Source organism: Palaemon carinicauda, chromosome 15 (genome assembly GCF_036898095.1).
Source record: "Palaemon carinicauda isolate YSFRI2023 chromosome 15, ASM3689809v2, whole genome shotgun sequence".
NCBI classification, from domain to species: Eukaryota; Metazoa; Arthropoda; class Malacostraca; order Decapoda; family Palaemonidae; genus Palaemon; species Palaemon carinicauda.
In genome coordinates, this window is record NC_090739.1 from 16,522,796 (window position 1) to 16,534,805 (window position 12,010).

Here is a 12,010-nt window from a genome sequence, read left to right on the forward strand (position 1 = left end):
AGCTATAGAGGTGCAAATATTGGTAGTGAACACCAGTTCCTCATTGCCAAACTGAAATTAAAACTGAAAGCACCCAACAGAAAGATGGATAGAATACTTAGGTTTGATACAACTAGGCTTCTAGACAATGAGCACCAAGAAACATTTGCAATTGAATGTAGGAATTGATTTGCAGTCTTATCGACTTTAAGAGACAAAGAGTAGGCAATTAATGTAGAATGGTGTGATATTACAACCTATTTCAGTCAGTTGGTAGCAGTTTTGAGACATGTAGTCACAAGGAGAAAGCCATGGATATCAAATGATACTTGGGATACTATAAAAAGGAGACAAAAACAGAAATTGATAGCTGAAAGGTTTCAAGGAAGTAATGAAAATTATGAGGTAGAGCATGCTAAGTATTCCAGTATTGATAGAGAGGTTTAAAGAAAACCAAGAATGACTGGAGAAAATATGTAAGCTGGAAAGCAGATGAGGCTGACAAAGCTATGAATTCAGTTAGTGGCTATGGCGTAAGGATTGCTCATAGAATTATCAATGAAATCTCGATTGGGGCAAAGAAGAAGAAGTATACCAATCAAAAAGAGAGATGGATCTGTTATAACAACAGAAGATAAAGAAAGGCAACGTTGAATGGAACACATTAGTGAAGTCATGAATAGGAGATATGAAGAGAATAATTTGATTGATATACCTGAAGCTGAGGAAGACCTTGATGTTCCCATGAATGAATTCAGTGTGTTTGAAGTCGAAGCTATCATTAAAAAACTCAGGAGATGGAAAGCCCTTTGATACGATGGAATAACTGCTGGGATAATATTGGTCAAAAATTAAGTGACCCCAGAATACTTACAAGATTATTTTGTGGAATGTGGCATGAAGAAGCAAAACCTGATGAATGGGAGCTAGGAGTTTTAGTGAAAATGGCAAAAAAGGGGACCTAACTGATAGCAATAATTACAGAGGCATTACACTTGCGTCAATTGTCATGAAAATGTGTGCTTATTCTAAAGAGCCTAGAGAGAAAGATTGATGAATAGCTGAGAGATGAACAAGCATGATTTAGAAAAGGTAGTTGTACTAACCAAATTTTCATTTTAAGACATGTACAACAATGTGTAGAATATAGAAATCCACTTTTGATGGCATTTGTTGACTATGAAAAAGCCTTTGATAGTGTCCACCAGCAAATTTTGTGGAGAATCCTGCATTATTATGGAGTTCCTCTTAAATATGTAAATTTGTCTTCATGAGCATAGCAAGTGCAAAGTTGATGTTAGTGGTAGCGGAGTACTCCAAGGGAATGTGTTGTCACTTATGTTACTTATCCTCATGGATTTTGTAATGCATAGAACAGTGGGGATAGCGGAGAAGGATTGGACTGGATTGGTATTAGGAAATTAGGTGACTTAGAGTTTGCTGATGATGCTGTCCTTACTAACAGAATATCACAGGATTTTCAATGCTTGCTTACCAGAATGCATGAAATATCACAGGAGGTTAAGCTCAAGATAAATAGGGGAAAGACAGAGATGATGAGAATGGAATATGTAATGAAAGATGAAATATCATCGGAAGGAGAAAGGATTAATAAGGTACAATCATTTAGATATTTAGGAACTATGATCTCTAATACAGGGTCTTTAGAGTTGGAGTTTAATGAAAGATTGAAATAAGCTAATCAGACAATGGCTAGTTAAGTAAAATTTGGAAATCAAATCATCTGAATTTACATATAAAAGTTAGGCTAAATATCAGTTTAGTGAGATCTGTGTTACTGTATGGACATGAGGCATGGTATGACAGTGAAGCAATATCCAATAGATTTTGTAGATTTGAGAACAAAGCCCTCGGAAGAATATTGGGAGTTAAATGGCAGGATATAATTAGAAATGAAACTATGAGAGATTACTCGAGCGCTATAAGATTAGGGTGAAGGGTAGTTGGAGATGGTTTGGGCATGCTCTTCGCACTAACCAAGAGAAATTAGTTCACCAAACTTTTAATGTGGCTTCACAAGACACCAGAAGAATTGTAGGACCATGAAGAGTGAAATAGGAGGAGATAAATGGAGAAGTATTGATTTAAAAGCTCAAGATAGAGACGAATTGAAAAGTCTAACAAGGGCCCTTTGCGCCAATAGGCGTAAGAGATGATAATGATAAGTAGAGCAAACTTATTCAACCCAAAACATGATTAGTCACAGCACTATACAAAAATTCTTATTTTCTCTCCTTGTGGGGAGGTTGAAAGTACAGGAGAGTAAATGAAAAATGACAATGAAAATTAAAGGACGTTCCAAAATTTTACTTACTTGGGAAGACTGAGTTGGTGACAAGTGAACAGATGCAAGAGATGGGTTTTCTTTCTACATATTCGGTAGAACATGCACCAGTCAGTTGGATTATTTGTATTAGATCTTCATTTTTTTCATTTGGTATTGGAGTTTCTTGGTTTATGAACAGATGATCTTATCAGCTGTGTAAAAGTATTCTTCATCATCTCCTCTTACGCCTATTGACGCAAAGGGCCTCTGTTAAATTTCGCCATTCGTCTCTATCTTGAGCTTTTAATTCAGTACTTCTCCATTCATCATCTCCTACTTCATGTTTCATAGTCCTGAGCCATGTTGGCCTGGGTCTTCCAACTCTTCCAGCATCTTGTGGAGCCCAGCTGAACGCTTCGTGAACTAATCTCTCTTAAGAAGTGCGAAGAGCATTCCCAAACCATCTCCATCTACCCCTCATCATGATCTCATCCACATATGGTACTCAAGAAATCTCACTTATAGTTTCATTTCTAATCCTGTCCTGCCATTTAACTCCCAATATTCTTCTGAGGGCTTTGTTCTCAAATCCACTAAATCTATTGGAGATTGTTTCATTGTCATACCATGACTTATGTCCTTAGAGCAACACCAATCTCACTAAACTGATATATAGTCTGATTTTTATATGTAATTTCAGGCAACTGGATTTCCAAATTTTACTTAACCTAGCCATTGTCTGATTTGCTTTTTTCAATATTAATCTTACCCGATGATCATGTAGCTGTCAACTCTGTTGCCCGACAGAAATCTACGGTCGGGATACGCCAGCGATCGCTATACAGGTGGGGGTGTACACAACAGCGCCATCTGTGGTCAGGTACTCCAGTACTTCTTGTCAACACCACCTCAATTTTTCCTCTGTCGTGCCACCGGCTAGACCTACTTGGATACGCTGTTGATTCTGGAGTTATTGTTCACGATTTGGTGATGTATTTGCTCTAGAGTTTAGCCTTCGCTATTCAGGAAGCTTTAACATTAGCTTAGCAAGTTTTTGGAATTAATTTGATTTAATTTTGGTGACGAAGAGAGTATGAACTCTCTTTCACTTTTAAATGGCCGACCCTTCCCTTAGACGGAAGTGTTGGTGTCGAAGAGAGTATAGACTCTCTTTCTTAATTTTGCTTAACAAAGTTATAGATTTATTTTATTTCTCTCCGCCTTTTATAGGCCTCTTCGATTAACTTCCTTTTATTATAAACTTATAAAAATTAATTTTTATGTTTGTTTATATGCGACCTTTCCTAATAGTAGGCGGTCTTTTCTTGGAACCGAAGTTAATTAACATTGAGCCCGTCATATCGTTTTTACCTGTTAAGATTTTATGCTATTTTAATTTTAATGTTTTTGAAAGAATTTCTTTGATAGTCTCGTACTGTTTTCAAAGTTGAACTAACGTTTTGTTTTGTCTCCGCAGTTGTTGACGTTCAGAACGTTCAACTTGCGCTCTATCGTTACGATAGAGAGAGAGTATTCACGGTTTCACGTTGCAGTAAGAGTAAACCGATTCTAGCGTTTTGTTCATTCTTTCTTAGCTTAAATGGTTTTAATTCTAATAAAGGAACTTTTTATTTGGGGAATCTTTCAGTTTTTTTTTCCTTTAACAATAATATGTTTTAACGATATATATAATTGGGCTCATCTCTCAGGTTCTAAGTCAAGAGAGAGAGAGATAGAGACGGAGGGAGAGAGAGGAGGATAAACGTTTCGTTCAAGCGGGTAACGTTGTTATCGTTTTTGCTCTTCTCCCTAGTCTCTTTAGGGGAAGAAGGTAAACGTTTCTAGAGTTTTATTCTTGTTCCCAGGCTTTATGCGGTGAGAGATTTTAAACGTAGTTTATTTGATCTAGTGTTTAGTCTTTTCCAGCCACTGAATTCTTTATCTTTCATTATGTTTTTCTGTTACATTGTAATACTGTTTTCGCAATTACTAACTTTTAATGAAGGATAGAATTGCGTGTTTCAGGTACAAACCACTTAAAGTTTCGAGTTCAGTGAAATAAGTGCAAACAGAAAATCAAAAGTGATAAAGTGATAAGTGCAAAGTGTTACAGTGTTGCGTTCGAGGGTTCGTCTGTTCGTGCCAGTTGTTCGCCTAGTCTGGGACCTCTTACAAGCTCCCAAGCCCAGGGGAGAAGTAATGTCGAAGGACTTATGGGTTCATCAGGCCTTGATCGACGAACAGACGTTTCCCTCCGTGGTTTCGGGTGTATCCACTCACGTAGCCGACGTGATCACCCCACCCACACAAAGACGAGAGAGCCCTTTTATTCCTCGTCTGCGGAAGAGGTTTCTCGCAGAAACCATGGACCAAATCTTGCAGCTTTTAAGTGCAAGTCGGTCCCTTCCGCGCAAGTCCAACTCCTTGGTGTAGCCACTGCCACTGGGTCAGTTCGGACTTGCTGCAGTACGACAACTGCACACCTCCCAGAGAGGCAAGGTGGTACCGCAACAGGCAGTAACTCCGTCTGTTGCCGCACCAGCTGTTTTAGACCCTCAGTCTCAACGGACAGTAGCTCCGTTTGTTGTTGTCTTTCATAGACCCTAGTGGTCCATGCTGCAGACTATACAGTCTCAGCTTGCTCCTTCATACAGGAGTATCATGCTGGAAGGTTGACAATGCAGCCTGTTAACCTACAACCCGCCGAGGTTGTGCGCTCAGCAGATACTGCGGCTGCCTGCTCCCACCCTCCACCTGTGAGAGCTCCACCTCCGATGCGCAGTCCACCCTGCCAGACGCATGTTCTTGCTGCGCCTCCTGCTTTCATGGTGAGTTGCCGCATCGGGAGTTGCCGGGTTCCAGCACTATGAGGCATCCTCCTCAACCCATGAGGCAGGAGCCTCATGCTATGCGGCAACCTCCTCTACCCATGAGGCAGGAGCCTCATGCTATGCGGCATCCTCCTCAACCCATGAGGCAGGAGCCTCATGCTATGAGGAGCCTCATGCTATGCGGCATCCTCCTCAACCCATGAGGCAGGAGCCTCATGCTATGAGGAGCCTCATGCTATGCGACATCCTCCTCAACCCATGAGGCAGGAGCCTCATGCTATGAGGAGCCTCATGCTATGCGACATCCTCCTCAACCCATGAGGCAGGAGCCTCATGCTATGAGGAGCCTCATGCTATGCGGCATCCTCCTCAACCCATGAGGCAGGAGCCTCATGCTATGAGGAGCCTCATGCTATGAGACATCCTCCTCAACCCATGAGGCAGGAGCCTCATGCTATGAGGAGCCTCATGCTATGCGGCATCCTCCTCAACCCATGAGGCAGGAGCCTCATGCTATGCGGCAACCTCCTCAACCCATGAGGCAGGAGCCTCATACTATGCGGCATCCTCCTCAACCCATGCGGCCTAAGCCTCATCCCTTGCAGCATGAGCCTCATCCCATGCAGCATGAACCTCATACCATGCAGCATGAGCCTCATCCCATGCAGCATGAGCCTCATCCCATGCAGCATAAGCCGCATGCCATGCAACATGCTCTGCATACCTTACAGCATGCTCTGCATACCTTACAGCATGCTCTGCATACAGCATGCTCTGCATTCCTTACAGCATGCTCTGCATACCTTACAGCATGCTCTGCATACCTTACAGCATGCTCTGCATACTATGCTCTGCATACAGCATGCTCTGCATACCTTACAACATGCTCTGCATTCCTTACAGCATGCTCTGCATACCTTACAGCATGCTCTGCATACCTTACCGCATGCTCCTCAGTCACACATCTTTGGTTGTTGCCAACTCACAAGACTGTCAAGCAGTTTCATAACGTTGCCTTCTGGTCTGCTGCTTTTGCACCAGTGAAACCCTCACTGAGAGAACTTAGCTTTTCTCGGATATGGTTCCTGTAGATGAGAAAGTGCTATTCTCCCTCCTTCTGATATTCCCTTGAGGACTCTGTCATTTGGAGAGGAGCCTTTAGCTGCTTAGCCTCCTATGGATTTTTATTTAAGCATAACATGCTTCCAGGGAGGGTAATGGTTCCGCTTCAGTCGCTAACCCCGTCTGTTGCCACACCTGCTCCCATAGACCTTGAGCTTTGTTGCAAGACATGCAGTCCAAGCTTAGTCCTTGTTAGAGGATTTTTTGTTTACGGAGTCAGTGTGTCACTGGGAAGACGTTCAACAACCAGCAGAGGGGACTTGTTGTGACGCAGTGCGGCAACCTCAGCAACCCGATAAGGAGTTGTCTGTACTACCCAGACAGTCTAGACAGTTTCGGGTTGTCGCTGTACTTCCTCGCTTCCCCATGGTTGACAGTTCACAGACTGTGCAGCAGTACCATGATCTTGTGTCCGGCTCCGTCAGACGACTGGCTTTTAAGAGCTCCCACAAGTCGTCGCTGTCTGGAGAATCTCAGATGGACTATGGATCTGACCCAGGAACTGGGCCTCCTGGTCAATTTAGAGGAGTCCCAGCTCGTCCCATCCCAGACCTTTGTCTACCTGGGTATGGAGCTTCAGAGTCGAGCTTTTCGGGCTTTTCCGTCGGCCCCAAGAATCTACCAAGCCCTAGAATGCATCCAGAGCATGCTGAGAAGGAACCGATGCTCAGTCAGGTAGTGGATGAGTCTAACAGGGACACTTTCATCGCTGGCCCTGTTCATCGAGTTAGGGAGACTCCACCTCCGCCCCCTTCAGTATCATCTAGCTGCTCACTGGATAAAGGACATGACGCTAGAGACGGTCTCAGTTCCTGTTTCCGAAGAGAGGAGGTCTACTCTAACGTGGTGAAAGAACAGCTTTCTTCTCAAGGAAGGTCTACCTTTGGCTGTTCAGAAACCCGACCGCCGTCTCTTCTCGGACGCATCAGACACGGGCTGGGGTGCGACTTTGGACGGACAGGAATGCTCGGGAACATGGAATCAGGAGCAAAGGACACTTCACATCAATTGCAAGGAGCTGTTGGCGGTTCATCTGGCCTTGATAAACTTCAAGTCCCTCCAGCTTAACAAGGTGGTGGAGGTGGACTCTGACAACACCACAGCCTTGGCTTACATCTCCAAGCAGGGAGGGACTCATTCGTGGAAGTTGTTCGAGATCGCAAGGGACCTCCTCATCTGGTCAAAAGATCGAAAGCTCACGCTGGTAACGAGGTTCATTCAGGGCGATATGAATGTCATGGCAGATCGCCTCAGCCGGAAGGGTCAGGTCATCCCCACAGAGTGGACCCTTCACAAGAATGTTTGCAGCAGACTTTGGGCCCTGTGGGGTCAGCCAACCATAGATCTGTTCGCTACCTCGATAACCTAGAGGCTCCCGTTGTATTGTTCTCCGATTCCAGACCCAGCAGCAGTTCACGTGGATGCTTTTCTGCTGGATTGGTCCCATCTCGACCTGTATGCATTCCCGCCGTTCAAGATTGTCAACAGGGTACTTCAGAAGTTCGCCTCTCGCAAAGGGACACGGCTGACGTTGGTTGCTCCCCTCTGGCCCGCGAGAGAATGGTTCACAGAGGTACTGCAATGGCTGGTCGACATTCCCAGGACTCTTCCTCTAGGAGTGGACCTTCTACGTCAACCTCACGTAAAGAAGGTACACCCAATCCTCCACGCTCTTCGTCTGACTGCCTTCAGACTATCGAAAGACTCTCAAGAGCTAGGGGCTTTTCGAAGGAGGCAGCCAGAGCGATTGCCAGTGCAAGGAGGACATCCACTCTCAGAGTCTATCAGTCTAAAGGGGAAGTCTTCCGAAGCTGGTACAAGGCCAATCCAGTTTCCTCAACCAGTACCACTGTAACCCAGATTGCTGACTTCCTGTTACATCTAAGGAACGTAAGATCCCTTTCAGCTCCTACGATCAAGGGTTACAGAAGTATGTTGGCAGCGGTTTTCCGCCACAGAGGCTTGGATCTTTCCTCCAACAAAGATCTACAGGACCTCCTTAGGTCTTTTGAGACCTCAAAGGAACGTCGGTTGTCCACTCCAGGCTGGAATCTAGACGTGGTCCTAAGGTTCCTTATGTCATCAAGATTTGAACCTCTCCAATCAGCCTCTTTTAAGGACCTCACATTAAAAACTCTTTTCCTCGTGTGCTTGGCAACAGCTAAAAGAGTAAGTGAGATCCACGCCTTCAGCAGGAACATAGTTTTCACATCTGAAACGGCTACATGTTCCTTGCAGCTCGGTTTTTTGCTAAAACGAGCTTCCTTCTCGTCCTTGGCCTAAGTCGTTCGAGATCCCAAGCCTGTCCAACTTGGTGGGGAACGAACTGGAGAGAGTACTTTGCCCAGTTAGAGCTCTTAGGTACTATCTAAAAAGGTCATAACCTTTACGAGGACAATCAGAAGCCTTATGGTGTGCTATCAAGAAGCCTTCTCTTCCAAGGTCTAAGAACTCAGTTTCTTACTAAATCAGGCTTCTGATTAGGGAAGCACATTCTCATCTGAAGGAAGAAGACCTTGCTTTGCTGAAGGTAAGGACACATGAAGTGAGAGCTGTGGCTACTTCAGTGGCCTTCAAACAGAACCGTTCTCTGCAGAGTGTTATGGATGCAACCTATTGGAGAAGCAAGTCAATGTTCGCATCATTCTATCTCAAAGATGTCCAGTCTCTTTACGAGAACTGCTACACCCTGGGACCATTCGTAGCAACGAATGCAGTAGTAGGCGGGGGCTCAGCCACTACATTCCCATAATCCCATAACCTTTTTAACCTTTCTCTTGAATACTTTTTATGGGTTGTACGGTCGGCTAAGAAGCCTTCCACATCCTTGTTGATTTGGCGGGTGGTCAATTCTTTCTTGAGAAGCGCCGAGGTTAAAGGTTGTGATGAGGTCCTTTAGTATGGGTTGCAGCCCTTTATACTTCAGCACCTAAGAGTCGTTCAGCATCCTAAGAGGACCGCTACGCTCAGTAAGGAAGACGTACTTAATAAAGGCAGAGTAATGGTTCAAGTCGTCTTCCTTACCAGGTACTTATTTATTTTATGTTATTTTTGAATAACTAATAAAATGAAATACGGGATACTTAGCTTCTTTGTTAACATGTATGCTGGTCTCCACCCACCACCCTGGGTGTGAATCAGCTACATGATCATCGGGTAAGATTAATATTGAAAAATGTTATTTTCATTAGTAAAATAAATTTTTGAATATACTTACCCGATGATCATGATTTAATTGACCCACCCTTCCTCCCCATAGAGAACCAGTGGACCGAGGAAAAAATTGAGGTGGTGTTGACAAGAAGTACTGGAGTACCTGACCACAGATGGCGCTGTTGTGTACACCCCCACCTGTATAGCGATCGCTGGCGTATCCCGACCGTAGATTTCTGTCGGGCAACAGAGTTGACAGCTACATGATCATCGGGTAAGTATATTCAAAAATTTATTTTACTAATGAAAATAACATTTTTCAATCTTTCACCAAACTCCAAAGACCCTGTATTGGCGATCACAGTTCCCAAATACTTAAATGATCCCACCCCACTAATCCCTTCTCCCTCCAGCAACATACCATATTTCATTGCATACTCCGTTCTCATCACCTGTCTTCCTTCTGTTCATCTTAAGCCCAACCTCGTGTGATATTTCATGCATTTTTGTAAGCAAGCATTGCAAATCCTGTGGTATTCTGCTAACAAGAACAGCATCATCAGCATACTCTAGGTCTGCTAAATTCATATCACCAATCCAGTCCAATCCCTCTCCCCCATCTCTGACTGTTCCACACATTACAAAATCCATGAGGATAAACAACATAGGTGACAACACATTCCCTTGGGGTACTTCGCTGGAAATTCATTTGATAAGACTGCATTAACATTAACTTTGCACTTGCTATGCTCATGAACAGACTTAATCAAATTTACATATTCAACAAGAATTCCATAATAACGCAGGACTCTCCACAAAATTGGCCGGTGCACACTATAAAGGCTTTTCCGTAGTCCTCAAATGCCATCAAAAGGGGATTTCTATATTGTAAGCATTGCTGTACTACATGTCTCAAAATGAAAATTTGGTGCAACTTCTACCTTTTCTAAATCCTGCTTGTTCATCTCTCAGCTTTTCATCAATCTTTCTTTGCAGTCTCTTTAGAATAAGCATACTATATATTTTCATAACTGAAGTAAGTGTTATGCCTTTGTAATTATTGCAATCACACAGGTCCCCCTTTTTCGCTATTTTCACCAACCCTCCTAACTCCCATTCATCAGGTTTTGCCTCTTCATGCCACATTCTACAAAATAATCTTGTAAGTAGTCTGGGAGTCACTTCACTTTCGGCCAGTTTCATCTCGGCAGTTATTCCATCGTATCCCGAGGCTTTCCATCTCTTTAGTTATTTGAGGATAGCTACAACTTCAAACACTGAATTCATTCATGGGCACATCAAAGTCTTCATCAGCTTCAGGTATATTAATAAAATTATTCCCTTCATATCTCCTATTCATAACCTCACTAAAGTGTTCGATCCAACCTTGTCTTTCTTTATCTTCTGTTGCTATAACAGAACCATCTCTCTTTTTGATGGGTACAGTATATGCTGCTGCTTCTTTGCCCTAATCGAGATTTCATTAATAATTCTATGAGCAATTTTTACACCATAGCCACTTCCTGAATTTATAACTTTGTCAACCTCTTCTGCTTTATTGTCTAAATATTCTCACCAGTCATTCCTGGCTTTTCTTTTGACCTCACTGTCAATACTGGAATACTTAGCATGCTCTACCTTGTAATTTTCATTACTTCCTCAAAAAGTTTCAACAGTCAATTGTCTTTGTCGCCTTTTTATAGTCTCCCAAGTATTATTTGATATCCATGGCTTTCTCCTTATAACTAGGTTTGTTGAAATCAAATAGTAAAAGTTAAAAATAATCTAGAAAGTAATATAAATTATATTTCCATTTCTTTCAAAATAATAGAACATGAAATGAATTGCTTGAAGATTTTAAATATGGCTATTTGATTGATTAGAAAATTAAGCTCTAAAGGACTTCTTATTCTAAAATACCATAAATGTTTTAGCTTGGATATAATTTTACCTATGTTGTGTTACAGACCATACTAGGGGGAGAGTGGCTTGTATCAGAGGATGATAATTCAAAACTAGTTAGTTAGTCAACTGGAGTTGTAACTGCTTTCAGATGGCATGCACACAAAATTAATTTTGTTAATTTGCTAGAACTGTATGTTGTGTAATTTTAAGGTGAGGTGCTAATCTAAAACTCTTGAAGCTGATTCCTCGGATACGAGTTGTCTTTTATGTATTATGCTTATGACAAATGGGTAGTAAGTACTGTATAGGTCTCATTACTTTTTGTCCATCAGAGGTTAGGAGCTTGACATTGGGATAAAAACTTGGCTCTATCCTAAGATAAGCTTGACAATTTTGTCTCAATCATAAAGCACCAACCCTTCAGATAATCTTGAGTTCTTTACTAAATCACTTATCAGTTTTCAAGGAACTAATGAGCCTTTGAGTAATATTATGAAAGGACTTAGCCTCACAGGAGCTGTATTAAAGCTTTGTGCTTATTATCTGATGAAAACTTGAACTCGACAAACTAGTTTTTATTCAGATTGAAGTTATATATGTAACTTTAATCTTTAAATTTCTGCTCTGCATTAAACACATGGGACAAAATGATGAAATAGAATGACAAGTGATGAAAAATTATAGTGATGCTTTGTTTTAAATACAAGATGTTATATTGATTACAAGGGTGTTA

General features: G+C 42.3%; 1 protein-coding gene across 2 annotated transcripts in view; it reads left to right on the forward strand.

Annotated features, from left to right (window-relative positions):
- LOC137654488 (uncharacterized) overlaps nucleotides 1-12,010 on the forward strand; it is a 121,311-nt gene that overhangs the window by 97,187 nt on the left and 12,114 nt on the right. The window lies entirely within an intron of this gene.